Raw genomic sequence first — 16,669 nt, 5'->3', positions numbered from 1 at the left:
GGCAGGGCAGCACTCAATCTCATTTCCTTGCACTGCAGGGTGGGGGCGAGCTCAGCACACAGTCCCATGAAAGTGGCTTTTCTCATCCAAAAGTTCTGCAGCCACTGCTCATCATCCCAGACTTGCAGGATGATATGATTCCCACCACTCAGTGCTTGTTTCCCGAGTCCAAAAGCGGGGTTCCACAGTGAAGAGCATGTCCGTGAATGAGACAAGCAATTTTGTGTTGTATGCATTACGTGACTCAATATCATTGTCGGACTCCTCACTGTCACTTTGGATCTTAAGCAGTAACTAACATGTTCTGCAGCAGTTCGGGCTCCATTCCCACAGACTGAAAGGGAAGACAACCATTGAAAGATGGCGCCAAATGTGGATGGAAACACAGGAATTGCTGGGGTGTGAAGCAATGCATCACGGGGCGTTAGGACAGGATTCAGAATGCCCCGCACCCCATGCCCCCTTCCCACAAGCCACAGCACCAGAATGGGAAGAGGTGCTCTGTGGGATAGCTGCCCATAATGCACCAATCCAAATGCCGCTTGAAGTGCCGCGAATGTGGAGTGCTTTCCCTGGTGCACTCTCCGAAGGCCGGTTTAACCCAAAGCGCTCTACATCTGCAAGTGTAGCCATGGCCCAAGTGTTCTGCTTCATAGAACCAAACTCTGCATCAGTTCCATTGGGACTTCATCTCCTGACTGATCATGTTGGCGTTCTCTGCCTGTCTCCAGCACTCAGGACCCTGAGCTACCACCATCATCTGGCAATCCCAACCAATTCAAGCTTCAGGGAGCGATGAGATCCTCTTCTTTTTCTCTCTCTGTTTTCCTTTCTACCTTAGGTATTAACCTTTAATAATATATGTTATGTTGGTTTAGCCCTTCTTGTGTAGTTATCACTATTATTCAATAAATAACTTTTATGGTAAGCTGGTTGCTTCTCTTTTTCTCTGAACTTCACTCTTTTGTGTTTTTAGGTTCCCCCATTTACAGCAACACTTCTGTTACCTAAGCTAAAGATCCCTGCAGCGCCCAAAATAATGTGGGGTTTGCTAATCAAGTAGGTTACTGCCAGTACAAGGTGGGATAGGGATGTGCTGAATCTGTGACACACAAGAGTGGCAGCTTGGAAGTGCTGCTTGACCCAGTCCATTGAGCCCTGGGGAATATAAGGGGGTCAGCTTGAAAGAGCGTGTGGGTGGGTGGGTGGCTGGGGCTGGAGAAACCGAGCCCTAGGGAACCTAGGTCCTGCAGAACAGCCCCATTGGGAGGGGACTTGCATAAGGGAGAAGTAGAGCTCCATATGAAAACACCTATGACAAAAGCAAAACGCTGATAAAATTACAGACACCTCCTCCCCCCAAAGAGTAACCTGAATAAATGAACATACCCCAAAGTAATGGGAAAATCTGGTAACAAATTGGTGGAGAAACATGGGCAACACATGACCCTAATCACATGGTAACTGGTGCGTAGTTGCTGTGGAGTAGGGGAACGGAGGCACAGACCTGAGTAAGATTTCTTTCTTTTCCTTTTTCAGACCAAGCTCCTTTAGCAGGGTGTCTCTCTCATACACTATTTGATAACCTTCTGTTAAGAATCATGCTTAGAATACCTGTAGAACTGTGACACAAGGAAAGAGATATGGCTGAAAAAGACCTTTTTGCTGCTCGGTTGAGACAGGGGAAAACCAACAGGTTAGAGAGATGGGAAATGAAGAAGGGGAAATGCCCTTGGGAAAGGGGGTGTTTTAAGGGTGAGAATGCCCTGACTGAATCTAGTCTGAGCTTTGAACAATATTGGACAACCTTTAAGCCACATGGTAGAGCAAAGGACGCAGCTGCTGCATTGGCATTATTTTATGCATGTCTGGACATGGTTGAAATGGTAAAGAGAAGACAGGAACTAGAGCTTGAGAAAAAGCAGTTACAACAGCATTTGAATAAATGTGACAGACAAGTGTGAACTGATAGCAGAAACGCTCAGAATGGTGACTGTACTTAGAGATATACAAGAGGAGAGAGACAAAGCAAGCAGGAATGCAGAACAGTATAGGGAAGAGTTAACACACACAAAAGTGCTGTTAGAAGAAGCAAGAGCTGCAACTTGCTTCTTGGCAGAAGAGAACAGGGAAGCAAAGGCAGCAGCAGACCATCAGGAGTGTGAGGCAAAGATGAGTAAATTGCGTGCCCAACGTAGTGCCCATAAGGGGGTGGTAGTAGCTGTAAGGTTAAGAGAAGATTGTGATTTGGAGCACCCTGGTAAAATAAAGATACCCCCTGATGCTGTCCCCAAAAAACCATTTAACCCTGATTGGCCACACAGGCTTAATGTTGCCCCTGTTTCCACAAGGGAGGTTAAACACAGTTGCAGGAGCCAATCATCATAGAATATCAGGAAGGGACCTCAGGAGGTCATCTAGTCCAACCACCTGGTCAAAGCAGGACCAATTCCCAACTAAATCATCCCAGCCAGGGCTGTAGGTAGAGTAACAGCAGCAACCGAGGGGGGAGGGGGATCTACCACCCAGCCATCAAGCAGATAGCAGAGAAAAGGGGTGGGTGGTGGTGTCTAGCCCAGCTAGGGGAGCAACTGGAGCAGTAACAGGAGCAGCAGCAGCAGCAGCCCTCTCCTTCCTTCCTCTACAGCAGAGCCCGGCACCCGAAGCTGCCCCTCCTCCTCCTTCTCGGTCCACCACTGTGGAGGAGGGTGTGGCGGAGATACCGCCGGGCGTGGGAGAGGGATCGCCCCAGAGGGAATCCTCCCTCATTTCTGCTGTCTCACCACTGCCTCCCCGAGTCCCTGAGCCTTTGCCCTTGCCCCCCAACCCGACTCCTGTTAACCAGCCCCCGGATGATGCCATGGAGGACTGGTCCTTAGTGCAGGGGAAGTGGGGCAAGCGGAAGGCTCGAGCCTCGTTACATCCTTCAGATTCGGAGGCCCCCCGGAACAGCAGGAAGGGGGGCACTGATGACGAGCCTTCCACCTTGCCCCCTGATGACTCCCGGATTCTGCCGTGCTGGCTGGGACATCGTGGCAGCACCGGATATGCCGCCCTCCTCCGGGTCCCTCCCATGCGAAGCCCCAAGGAGCCTCTCTCGCCCCTTCTACTCGAACAGCCTCTGCAGCACCCAAGTGAGTGGCTTCGCCTCAGGTGCTTGCAGGAGGCCCTGGGTGGTGTCTACCTGGGGCGGGATGGTGCTTCCGTCATTACGGCGAGAGCTCGGGCCGTGCGGTTACCCCGGTCTGCAGGGGGAGGCGACCACTGCTAGCGGGCCTCAGCTCTGGAGTGACTCACCACGGTTGCCCCCTGTTTCCCGAGTTCCATTCCCCACCGCTGCTTCTGCTCCCGCCTCTGAGGGTCCCCTGGAATCTTCCATCAACCTGGCTGCAGGTGGCACCCTGTTGACGGCAGCCGAGCCCATTGGGGCGACGGCCAGTGCCCCGCTGCCGAGACCCGGTTCCCAGGGGGTGTCCCTCTTGGGTGTGGAGGACCTGCCTTCCTTCCTAGACAGGGACCCTGTTGACAAACATCTGTCTCTGGATGCTGGGGCTGCCGCATATACCACAATGGCTGAGCCCAGCATCGTTAGGGGTTCCCTTCCCACAGATCCCTGAGCCTGGCCAGGAAGGGCCACCGTCCAGCGGCTCAACTATAGAGGCTCAGGATCCTGCCTCTAACCCCTTCCCCGATTCTCTCCCTGATCCCTGTCCTACTCCTGTCAGTCCTGTCTTGTCCCCCTCACCTCCTGTGATGCTAGTGCTGCCCCTGGGAATACCTTCGTTTAGCCCTATGACCTCACTCCCAATCCCGTTTATTCATTAGTTGTCCCACAGAATTACTTGGTGTCCCAGACCTGTGGGTCCTCCCCTTAGGCTGGAGGGAGGTCCTTTAGAAGTGGGTGGGCTTTTCCCGCCCACCCCCACCAGATACCAATAGGACCACTCTGCTGTAGAGGAAGGAGGGAGAGGGCTGTTGCTGCTGCTGTTCCTGCTCCTGCTGCTCCCCTGGCTGGGCTAGACACCACCACCCACCCCTTTCTCTGCTGTCTGTTTGCTGGCTGGCTAGTGATCCCCCCCCCCCCTTCCACCTCAGTTACTGCTGTTACTCCACCTACAGCCCCTTTGGGGGCGTGGGGGGCTGCTGGTCTGCTTCCCAGAGAGGGGAGGAGTGAGGGACCCCAGCTCTTGTTGCTGAGGATACCATCTGAGCAGGGTCCCTCCTGCCTGGACACCAGACCAACACCACCTGCTGGGGTTACTGTGGCTGTTGCTGGGGAGCTGTTGGTGCCCCGAGGAGAAGGAGGAGGAGAAGTAGAAGAGGACCACGTGAAGACCACTGTGGAGGGGGCTTTTCTGGACTGAGTATCTTTCGAACTGTGCTCTTGTGGTGGGGATTTGGACTGTATCTGATGGGACACCGGGGGGTGTGGTGTGGAGACTGCCCCCGATCCATCAGTGTACCCCTTCGCCCCCACCACCATTGTTACCTCCTTCACCACCCCCGCTGGCTGTTTTCCTTCTGCTTTGACCTCCTGCCTCTGGGACTGAACTTGCCTGGCTCACTACACCCACTTTCACCGTTTGGGCCTGCAGCAGCAGCAGCCAACTATTGACTTTTTCCACAAGTGCCCATGGGGGCACCGCCCCCACCCCCGCACCCTGGACTGGCCTCTTTCCTTTGCCTTATTTGTCTGCCCCACCCAGTTCCCTCTGCGGCCCTGATTGTCCTGCCCCAGCCTTGCAGCTAACCCTGTGGTTCCCCCACCCCATTCCCAGCTCGCCCTTTTTTCCTGCCCACCCCCATGATCCCTCAGCCTTGATTGGCCCCTCCCCTTGTGCGCCTATGCCCCCTCCCATGCGCTTGTGGCCTTCCCCTGTTGTGTTTGCCCTTGTTCACTGCACCCCCCCATGCCGTTAGCCCCCTGATCCCCTAGTGCAGCTAGAGGAGCCGGAATCCCCTCTGAGTCGGTGCCCTGACACCCTCCCGCCCGTAAGGCCTTGGTTGCTCCCCATGCCCCTTTAGCCCTCTCCTTCTGGCACCCTCCTCCCCTGCCTGCAGCCTAGCAGGGAGGGGCGGTCGCCTCCTCTCCTTCCCCTCCCCTCGCTGTTTGTCCCCCTCCCCGCTCTCGTTAAGGCGGGGGACGCAGCTGTGGAGACCCGTCACACTGCTCCCACCATCCCGCCTCCACCTGCCCCCGTGTCCACTCCCCAGGCCTCTACCTCGACCGCCGCTGCCGATCCACCTACCACTGCCCCTGCTGGGACACCGGCAGCAGCGAGTACCGGGGGAGACCTTCGCTGCTGCCACGTCCCTCGCCCCTTCCGATTCGGGGGGAGCCCCCCCAGCCGGTGGGAAGGGTCGGGGTGGGAAGAAGGGTAAGGGACCCGCTAGAAAGGCCAGGCCCTCCATGGCGGAGACTGCCCCCACTGCCGCAGCCCCGCTACCGGCCGCGGCATCCCTGCCCTCTATTCCCTCCCCCAGCTCCATGGGTGTCCCTCTTCCGGCCCCCAGGGTGTACGCCCAGGTAGCGGTGGCCCCCTCTGCCTGCCACCGCTCCTCCGACCGCCACTTCTGCTACCATCTACAGTGGCCGGGGTCCCTTTCCCACCTTGACCAGGAAGCACGGTGTCCGTTGCCTCCTGGTGCCCACCTTGCCCCACGTGAAGACCTATGTGTGGGTGTTGGTGAGGGTGGTGGGACCCACAGCCATCGTGGCGGCCTCCAAAATGTATGGGAGGGTGGTCTTCTTCCTGGCATCAGAGGCTGCTGCCCAGGAGGCGGTAGAGACGGGCCTGGCGGTGGGGGGAGGGGGGAGCGGTGTTCGTCCCCCTGGAGCCGTTGGAAGACCCGGGGGTCCGCTTAATCCTGACCTCCATCCCTTCTTTCCTGCCCAATGCCGCCCTGTTGCCCACCCTTTCTGCCCTGGGGCACCCCATCTCCGTCATCAGCCCTCTCCCATTGGGTTGCAAGGACCCCGCCCTCCATCACGTCCTCTCGTTCCGCTTCAACTGCCGCTGGCGGCACGTGGCAGGGAGGCGCTTGAGGGGTCCTTTCTGGTCCCCTACCAGGGAGCCCACTACCAGGTGCATTATTCAATGGGGGAGGCCCAGTGCTACCTCTGCTGGGCGATGGGGCATGTCCGGAGGGACTGCCGCTTGGTCCAGCGCGGAGGAGCGTCCGGGACCCCCAAGCCCCGGCAAGGCGCAGGCCCTGTCATCGCCGATACCCCTGGCTTCCTGGTACCCAAAGCTGCCCCTCCTCCTTCTCGGTCCACCGCTGTGGAGGAGGGTGCAGCAGAGATACCGCTGGACGTGGTAGAGGGCTCGCCCCAGAGGGAATCCTCCGTTGTTCCTGCTACCCCACCACTGCTTCCCCGAGTCCTTAAGCCATTGCCCTTGCCCCCCGACCCGACCCCTGTTAGCCAGCCCCCCGATGATGCCATGGAGGGCTGGTCCTTAGTGCAGGAGAAGCGGGGCAAGCGGAAAGCTCGGGCCCCGTTATATCCTTTAGATTCAGAGATCCCCCCCAGAAGAGCAGGAAGGGGGACACCAATGACAAGCTTTCTGCCTTGCCCCTGATGACTCCCATTTTGTGGTGCCAGCTGTGGACACCGTGGCAGCACCAGAAGGTGACACCGCCCCTCCTCCAGGGTCCTTTTCCATGGAAGCCCCCGAGGGAGCCTCTCCTGCCCCCTTCCCACCCAAAGCCCCTGTGAGCGCTGAGTTGGCCGTCGCCTCTGGTGCTGGCGGGGAGGGCCCTGGGGTCATGGACAGTGATCTCTCTTCCATCTACGAGGAGATCAAGGCCCTGGGTCTGACCCCAGTCACACAGGGGGAGGACGACCCTCTGCCAGAGGGCCTCGATCTGGGCAACCTCATCCCTGTCCTCTTGTCCCTGTGTTCCCTTCCCCTAACCGCTCCCCCATTGAGGGAGGGCACTGGTGCTTAATCAACTGGTCCTGTCCATGCTCTGGTAACGGCTCAACACCCTGGTCCCGGCCCCGGATTTCTTGGCCAACCTCCGGATGGCAATTCTGGAGTTCTTTTGGCCAGGAATGCACTGGGTCTTTGCAGGGGTCCTCCATCTGCCCCTGGAGGAGGGGGGGCAGGGCCTGAAGTGTCTACGCACTCAGGTCCATGTCTTCCGCCTCCAGGCCCTGCAGAGGCTCCTGTGTGGCGCAGATAGTCCAGCATGGAGCATATTGGTGCACGCCTTCCTCCACCACTTCCAAGGGCTCTGATACGACTGGCAGCTCTTTTACCTCCATCCGAGAGGTCTGCTGTGAGACCTCTCCGGTCTGCTGGTCTTCTACCAAGACCTCCTTTGGACCTGGAAACTCTTTTCAACGACCAGGTCCGTGGCAGCCACCATGGGGGTTGATCTCCTCGAGGTGCCCCTGCTACACAACCTCCAGCTTCATGTGCAGGTGGCGGAGTCCCCTGCGGTGCACCAGAGGCTGGTCTTGGCGGGAGTCACTACGCTCGAAGACCTCCTGGACTACGACCAGGGTGACTGGCTGGATCCCCTGACACTCACTCAGCGCATTGGGCTCTCCAGCCCTCATACTCTCCGTCGCATACTTCAGGAGGTAAAGGCTGCTTTCCAGCCCGCTGCTCGGGCCTACCTCGACCGGGTTCTGCGAGAGGGCATGCCCCGCCCACCCTCCACCCCTGGCCCCGTGGACATTTTTATTGGGCCCCTGCCCTGTGGACCCGATCGGCCCCCCGCCCTTTCACTGCGAGCCGGCTGCACAATCTGCAGCCGGTTCTGTTCCAGACCGCGCCAAGGAAACATCTGTACATGCTCGTGCTCCACGCTCTTCACTACCTCACCCTCGCATCCCTCCCCGATACCAAAGGGCGGGACCTCCTGCTGCCTCTCGAGGGTGAAAAGCCCTGGTGGGCCAGCTTATACTCTGCTCTGGTCCCAAGGCCCACCGGGGATGTCAGTTGGCAGCTCCTTCACAGGGCCGTGAGCACAGGCGTGTACTTGGTGTGATTCACCCCTGTCCCCAACATCTGCCCTTTTTGTGGCATGAAAGAGACCCTGGCGCACATTTATTTGGAGTGCGCCAGATTGCAGCCTCTGTTCCGGCTCCTCTTGAATATCTTATTACATTTTTGGTTGCACTTTTCCCCCTCACCTTTTTATCTATGGACTCCCCATCCGTGGCCCCACAAAGTCACGAGATCTCCTTATCAACCTCCTCTTGGCCCTAGCCAAACTGGCGATCTACAAAACCAGGGAGAGGAGGTTGGCCGACGGGATTTCCTGCGACTGTGGGGCCTATTTCTGCTCCTCCGTCCGTTCACGTATCCGGGCAGAGTTCCTCTGGGCGGCGTCCACTGGCTCCCTTGACACCTTCTAGGAGCAGTGGGCGTTGTCCGGGGTTCTCTGCTCGGTGTCTCCATCAGGTTCCCTTCGTTTAGCCCTATGACCTCACTCTCGATCCTGTTTTTTCATTAGTTGTCCCACGAAATCATTTGGTGTCACAGATTAGTGGATCCTCCCCTTAGGCTGGGGAGAGGTCCTTTAGAAGTGGGCAGGCTTTGCCCGCCCACCTCCTGGATGCCAATAGGACCAGACTCCTGTACCCCACTGGTTTGGGTCTGTCACACTGCATAGTTCTGCTCCGGAGGCAGCAGCTTCCTGCTCAGGTACATGATGGGGGGTCTCTTCCCCTTTCCGTCCACCTGCATTAGCACCACACCCAGCCCTGTGTCTGAGGCATTGGTGAACACCGTAAAGGGCTTTTCACCAGGTACTGGAAGGTGGTAGGTGCCCCCTTTAGGCCGAAAGGTAGGCCAAAGAACTTGTATAACCCCAGAGGGGTGATAAAAGCAGATTTCATCTGGGCATCCGGATCCAAAGGTACTTGCCAGTAGCCCTTGGTGAGATCCATAGTAGTGAGACAATGAGCCCCCCCACACACACACACACACCTTAGCTTGTCTAGAAGCTCATCAGGTCTAGGCATGGGGTAGGCATTGAAATTGGTGATGGCATTAGGCCTCCAGTAATCCATACAAAACTGGATTGACCTGTCCTTCTTGGGACCACACCATGGCTGTTTTCCCAGTGACCTGGAACGGGGACCCTCTTACAGAAGGGTGGGCACCTGTGTCCACCTGGTGCACATCCAGGTTAGTGAGCCCAGGCCTGTTGGAGAACAGCTGCTGGTAGGAACCTCTCAGATCTCTGCCTGCTGGGCAGGGGTTAGCTGGTCAGAGAGGGGAATTGATTCCAGCAAAGGGCCAGCCCCTGTCTCAGGGAATAGACCCACTAAGGGATCATCTCCCTGCTCCTCCTACAGTTCAACTACATAGTTCTCCTCATTCAGCTGCTTGATGACCTTAAAGGGCCCATCCTAGGCCACTTATAGTTTGTTCTTTCTCATAGGAATGAGAACCGTCCCCTGGTCCCCAGTGGCATAGGAGTGGGCACGCACTGAGCAGTCATACCAGACCTTCTGCTGCCCTTGGGCCCTGGCTAGACTCTCCCCAGCCAAGTCCATAAGCTCAGCGACTTGTCCCAGAAAGTCAGTACAATCTCCACCTCTGATTCTCCAGTGGGGGAGACCATGCCCTCCCATTCATCCCTCATCCAGGGGTCCCCTCACTCTCCTCCCATACAGCAACTCGAAAGGAGAGAACCTTGTTGATTCTTGAGGTACTTCCCAGTACACGAACAGCAGGTAGAATCATTTTGAACCAGAAGCACAGACCTCATGATTTTCAAGAGACACATTTTTCCTTTTGGCAGCCTGAAAAGCTAGGGAGTTTTTTCTTTCCTTTTCTTTTCTTTGCTGCCTGAGGGGGAACAGGCACAAAAAGGGTTCAACCTGCCAAGCCAGGGAGCTCAACAAGCAGTTCCCCCCTTCCCCAGCTTCATGGCAACGAAATAGCTAGGCTAGAGTAGGGCAGCCCTATGTGTGAGGTTGAGGTCAGGCACCAAAACCTTAGAAAAACCAGTCTTCCCAAAGTGGCACACCATGGAGAAGAGACCCAGATCAAGCCCAGACATCCAGATCCATGATGGAAATGCAGGGAATAGGGGAAGTGTCAGCCCTCCCCCAACCGAGAGCCCGGTGCCAAGATGAAGGGATGTCCTTAACTCAGGCCGAGTTCTAACTGAGGTAGAAAGGAATTTCTTCCTAGAGATGAAGTGCTTGGAGGTGGAAGCAGGGACGAAGTGCTCAGAAACAGAGATGAAGCGCTTGGAGGCAGAAGTGGAGGTGAGAGAGACGAAGTGCTTGGAAGTGGAGCTGAAGTGCTTAGAGCTGGAAAAGGCTAAGCTGGTAGCCTTAACAATCTTTCTGCATGTACTGCTCCCTATTCCAAAAAATTCCCCACATACAAGGTAGGCGATGATGCAGAGGTCTTCTTAGAAAATTTTGAAAGAGCCTGCCTTGGGTACAACATCCCTCCAGACCAGTATATGGTGGGGCTGAGGCCACAACTCAGAGGACCCTTAGCAGAGGTGGCAGCTGAAATTCCTAAAGAACACATGAATGAGTACAAACTTTTTAAACAAAAGGCCAAAATTAGGATGAGGCTAACACCCAAGCATGCCCATCAGCGGTTCAGAACCCTAAGGTGGAAACCAGACGGGGTGTTTTCCCGACACGCCTACGACTTTGTAAAAAATTGGGATGCCTGGATATCAGGAGCAAATGTTAAAAATCTCTGAAAGATCTGCCTCTACTTGTAGAAATGGAGCAGTTCTTAGAGGGCGTTCCTGGGGAAATAGAAAGATATATCCTAGATGAGAAGCCCAAAACTGTAACTGAGGTGGGGGAAATTGGAGCCAAATGGGTGGAGGTGGCAGAGAAGAAAACTGGTAGTAGTTGGTGCTGATACCAGAAGGGGCAATCCAAGATGACACCCCACCATCGGAGTCAGCCCAAGGAGGAGCCCTCCACACAGCCAGGAAACCCCAGATATCCTCTCATCCCACCATCCCACTCTCCATCACCCACCTCGCCCCAGCCCAAATGTAATGAGCTGAGGTGCGTGAAGGCCAACTGCCCCAAGAGGACCAGCTGACTGCAACTCATTGCCCTGGGGTCCCACCAAGACCCTTCAGGCCCATATGCCTGGCAAATACCCCCAGAGCAAAGGGAAACTGAATGCGGATGGGAGGAAGATTACTGGATGGAAAGACACTGTAGCGCAGGTGTCAGCTATCCACTAATCCCTGGTGGACCCCAAATTCATTGACCAAGGGGCCCAAGAATCAGGAAGCCAGCACCAAAGGGCACCACAGAGCCTGCACCTGCAGCAGCAGCTAAACCAGGGGTCTCAAACTCAAATGACCATGAGGTCCACATGAGGACTAGTACATTGGCCCAAGGGCCGCATTACTGACACCTCCTGCCTGCTGCCCTTGGCCCTGCCCCCCACTCCACCCTTTCCATGAGTCCCCACCTCTTCCCCACTCCTTCTCTGCCACCATTCCAACCCCTTTCCTGAAATCCCCACCCCAATTCCACCCCCTCCCTGCCCCCAGGGGGTGCAGGAGGGATGTGGCAGGGGCTCAGGGCAGGGAGTTGGGTGTGGGGCACAGGAGGGGTGAGGCAGGGCTGGCTCCAGGCACCAGCATCCCAAGCAGGTGCTTGGGGTGGCAATCTGCAAGGGGCGGCAGTCTGTGTTTTTGCCCCCAAGCAGCATACCGAATTGCTGCCGTGGACGGCAGGGGCAATCCGTGTGCTGTTGGGGGGGGGGTACGCGCGTTTCCATGGCAGCGGCAATATGGCGGCAGCTTCTATGTTCAGCTGTCCGCGGCAGCGCAGCTTCTGTCTTCCAGCAAGGGGTGCATCAGGGGGCTCAGGGCAGTGGGTTGGGGTGCAGGAGGGGTGCAGCATGGGGTCAGGTGAAGGGTGCAGCAGGTGGCTCAGGGAAGGGGGTCAGGGTACAGCAGGTGGTCGGGGTGCGGCAAGGGGCTTGGCTGTGGGAGGGGTTTGAGCGGCAGAATCTGACCTGGCACGCACCAGGGGCAAGGCAGGCTCCCTGCCTGCCTGCCCTGCCCCCATGCTGCTCCAGGAAGTGGCTGGAACATGGGGGAGCAAGAGCACAGGGAATGGGGAACCGCAGCCAATGGGAGCTGCTGGAGGTAGTGCCTGAAGCAACAGCCACACACACCCTTGCGCCTCTCCTCCCCCAGGTTCTGTCCGCTTCCTGGAGAGGCAGGGGGGTAGGGCAGGCAGGGAGCCTGCTCTGCCCCTGGGCGTTGGGCCGGAGCCGCTCTAGGTAAATCCTGAGAGAGGGCAGGTGGGCCACGAGGAGCTCGCGGGCTGCAGAAAATAACCTTGCAGGCCACGTGTTTGAGACCCCTGAGCTAAACCCATGCAAGAAGCTTAACTGGAGCCTAAAATACAACCTAGTGCACCAGCAAAGACACCCCCCATCATCTGCCTCACTTCCAAGGGGATCCAAGCCCAAGTCCACAACCCAGCAAAGAACTAATGTCTCTGTGGTGGTGTTGGGACTCACCATCGCTGGAGCCTCCCACTGGTCACTCCCAGGAATTAGCTCAGTCCATGAGGAGCGCCCTCTCCTGGTGGTGTCCCATCCATCTCACCCTCTGTTGGCAATTGGAACTGCATTGCTGCCTTCTGCTCATGGCGTCCCCTTCAGGATACTGCCCTCTGGCAGTGCCCCCTAGTCCATTCTCACTCTCTTCTAGGAGGCGGGTTAACAGCAGTCCTCCACTTGCTGCACTGCTCCCAAAGTCTAACCCCTTCCTTCCGGGGTATGGTGCAGTCCAATATGGCCACTTCCCACAGCCAGTTGCAATAAAAGGCAGAAGGGGGAAACCCAGACCCACCCACTACTCTGCATCCCAACCCAGGGACCCTCTAGCAGCAGCATCCCTGCCCTCCTTCTCTTCCCTCGCTTGCTGTCCACTCTCCCTGGGTCACTTCCCCTCTGACCCTTTGCACCCTTTAGGCCCTTCCCTCGGGACCTGCAGCCTGGCAGGTAGCAGACTGAAGTTCTCTTCAGCTGCGCTGTTCCCAGGCACTGGTCTCCTAGCTCAGGAAAGCTTCCCTGTTGGAGGTCTGGGAGAGACTCCTGCTCCTCTCCTAAGCAGCCTTTATATAGGGCTGAGTCTGGCCCTGATTGACCGCCACTTGCTCAGCCCTCATTGGCTTTCCCACAGCCCTTCCCTGATTGGCTGCCTCTCAGCGCAGCCACTCTGGCCTGCCCTAGCCCAATCTATCATAGGGGTGGGGCAGCCACCTCACTGCAGTCTCCAGCATCAAGGAAGCAGTTCCAGGCAGACCAGGAAGTGGATGAAAACCTCAAGGGAGCTTGGATGGTGTCACAGAGTGACCCACTGCCTCTCAGCTCTTCCAAGAGGTCCAGGTTTGTTGTAGAAGGAGGACTCTTATACAAGGAAACCCTTTTCAGTGGGCACAAGAAGGACTGGCATCCTCAGAGACAGCTGATAGTTCCAACTAAGTATAGGGAAAAGCTCTTGAGCTTAGCCCAAGATCATCCCAGTGGCCATGCTGGGGTGAACAGAACCAAAAACCTTTTGGGGAAGTCATTTCACTGGGAGGGGATGGGCAAGGATGTTTCTACCTATGTTTGGTCTTGTGAGGTATGCCAGAAGGTGGGAAAGCCCCAAGACCAGGTCAAAGCTCCTCTCCAGCCACTCCCCATAATAGAGGTTCCATTTCAGTGTGTAGCTGTGGATATTCTGGGTCCTTTCCCTAAAAAGACATCCGGAGGAAATCTGTACATACTGACTTTCATGGATTTTGCCACTCAATGGCTGGAAGCAGTAGTTCTAAGCACCACCAGGGCTAAAAGCGTGAGCTGGGCATTGGCAGACATTTTTGTCAGAGGAGGTTGGCCCTCAGACATCTTTACAGATTAGGGAACTAACTTTCTGGTGGAACCATGAAACATCTTTGTGAAACTCATGGGGTAAACCACTTGGTTGCCACCCCTTACCACCATCAAACGAATGGCCTAGTGGAGAAGTTTAATGGGACTTTGGGGGCCATGATGCATAACTTCATGAATGAGCACTCCAATGATTGGGACCTAGTGTTGCAGCAGTTGCTTTTTGCCTACAGAGCTGTACCACATCCCAGTTTGGGCTTTTCACCCTTTGAACTCATTTATGGCCACAAAGTTAAGGGGCCAGTACAGTTGGTGAAGCAGCAATGGGAGGGGATTACTTCTTCTCCAAGAACTAAAATTTTGGACTTTGTAACCAACCTCCAAAACACCCTCAAGGACTCTCTAGCTCTTGCTCAAGAACCTACAAAATGCTCAACAAGAGCAAAAGGCCTGCTATGATAAACATGCCAGAGAGCATTCTTTCAGAGTACTTTACAGGTAAAACAAGCAGAGAACAGCCACCAAGAGGGACTTTTATGTCTAACTGGCTGGCTGGCTGACCATAAAAAGGAGCTACCCCCACCCTCACATTTATCACAGCATGGGGCTCTACAGAGGTTCTGGTTGCCAAACCAGATGGGGAAATCTGCTTTTGTGTGGACTACCACAAGCTAAATGCTGTAACTCACCCAGAGAACTATACAAAGCCATGCACAGATGAGCTATTGCCCTCCAACCCTAGATATAACAAAGGTGTACTGGCAAGTGCCACTAGATGACCCAGCCAAGGAAAGGTCAGCCTTCATCACCCATGTAGGGCAGTATGAATTTAATGTGCTCCCTTTCAGATTGCGAAATGCACCTGCCACCTTCCAGAGACTGGTAGATAACTTCTGACTGGATTTGGGGAATTTGCAGTCGCCAACCTTGACGATGGGCTATATTCTCAGATTCATGGGCAGAACACCTAGAACACCTCCAAGCTGTCTTCTGGTGCATAAGGGAGGCAGAATTAACTTAAGGCCAAAAAGTGTTGAATAGGCCTAAACAGTGTAACGTACCTTGGACATGAGGTGGGTTAAGGAACTATCAACCCCCTGCAGGCTAAAGTAAACGCTATCCATAATTGTCCTGTCCCTATGTCAAAAAAGCAAGTCCAATCCTTCTTGGGCTTGGCTGGGTATTACCAATGATTTGTACCACACTACAGCCAAATTGCCACCCCACTGACAGACCTGACCAAGAAAAAACAGCCAAATGCAGTTCAGTGGATTGAGAAGTATCAGAAAGCCTTTAACCAGCTTAAGGAGGCCCTTACATCTGACCCTGTACTAAGGGCCCTGGTCTTCGACCAACCGTTCATCGTAACCACAGATGCATCCGAGTGTGGTGTAGGAGCAGTTTTAACGCAGGAAGGACCAGATCAACAATTCCATCCTGTCGTGTTTCTCAGCAAAAAATTTCTGAGCTGGAAAGCCACCCGTCAGTCTCAGAAAAAGAATGTTACACCATTGTGTATGCTCTGAAGAAGCTATACCCATACATTTGGGGATGGTGTTTCCACCTGCAGACTGGCCATGCTGCACTGAAGTGGCTTTACACAGTCAAAGAATCTGACAAAAAAACTTCTTTGGGGGAGTTTAGCTCTTCAAGACTTTGATTTTGAAATACAACACATTTCAGGAGCATCTGACAAAGTGGCTGATGCACTCTTCGGGGAAGGTTTCCCAGAATCAGCTGGGTAAAAATGTCCCTGTATTCTAAGTCATTGTAGTCCTTAAAATGTGGAAAATACTGTTTATTTCTTCATGTAATTAGTAGTAAAATTAGAGGTGTATGTATCTTGTTAACTCCATTTTCCTAAACCTCCAGGAAGAAATTCCAGCTGGTGTGGACCCATCCTGAACCAGGCTGCCCAACATAGTCTGTGATTTGAGGGGCCTGTGATAAATGTCCGCCTGTTATTCTCCAGCGGAGAGGCAGACAGGCAACAACTATGCTGTAAGAAGCTTTGGCCAGGTATGAAAAAATCATCATCATTATACCTAGAAACTACTCATTTAAAACCCCAGCTATGTAAGTAGATCAAGAAATGTCTAGGAAGATACAATTAGGTTTATCCCTTTTCTTTCATTATGGCTTTTGGATTCTTCTGTGCTAACCCCAGGTGCTTTTGTTTTGCTTGTAACCTTTAAGCTGGACCTCAAGAAAGCTATTTTTGGTGCTTAATCCTTGTAGCTGCTCTTTTAAAATCTAGCGATAGCCTGAGTTCCCAGATGCATTTTCTTTCTTTTTTTTATTAATAAAATTAACCTTTTTTAAGAACACAATTGGATTTTTGTGTCCTTAAGAGGTTTGTACATATGTCGTTTAATTAGCTGGTGGCAACAGCTGATATCTTTTTTTTCTTTCTTTCTCAGCTCTTTCTTGGGAGGGGGAGGTGAAGGGGCTTGAGGGTACTCCACAGGAAGGAATTCCCAAGTGTGCCTTCCTGGGCTCTCAAAGGGATTCTGCAGCTGGGTGGCGGCAGCATCTACCCATCCAAGGTCAGAGAAAAGCTGTAACTTTGTGAGTTTAATACAAGCCTGGAGTGGCCAGTATTAATCTTTAAAAGCAGCAAAGAGTCCTGTGACACCTTATAGACTAACCGATGTATTGGAGCATGAGCTTTCGTGGGTGAATACTCACTTTGTCGGATGCATGTAGTGGAAATTTCTAGGGGCAGGTATATATATGCAAGCAAGAAGCAGGCTAGAGATAGTGAGGTTAGTTCAGTCAGGGAGGATGAGGCCCTCTTCTAGCAGTTGAGGTGTGAA

At 54.5% G+C, this 16,669-nt stretch overlaps 1 long non-coding RNA gene across 1 annotated transcript in view; it reads right to left on the bottom strand.

Moving 5' to 3' along the window:
* Positions 1 to 806: 806 nt before the first annotated feature.
* LOC142047843 (uncharacterized) overlaps positions 807 to 16,669 on the bottom strand; it is a 41,052-nt gene continuing 25,189 nt past the window's right edge. Inside the window, exon 2 of the long non-coding RNA XR_012657109.1 lies at positions 807 to 849. This is a non-coding gene — a long non-coding RNA (uncharacterized LOC142047843). The remainder of the gene's footprint in view (positions 850 to 16,669) is intronic.

Source organism: Chelonoidis abingdonii, chromosome 16 (assembly GCF_003597395.2).
Source record: "Chelonoidis abingdonii isolate Lonesome George chromosome 16, CheloAbing_2.0, whole genome shotgun sequence".
In the NCBI taxonomy this organism is placed as follows: domain Eukaryota; kingdom Metazoa; phylum Chordata; order Testudines; family Testudinidae; genus Chelonoidis; species Chelonoidis abingdonii.
This window is presented reverse-complemented; position numbering and strand designations above follow the sequence as displayed.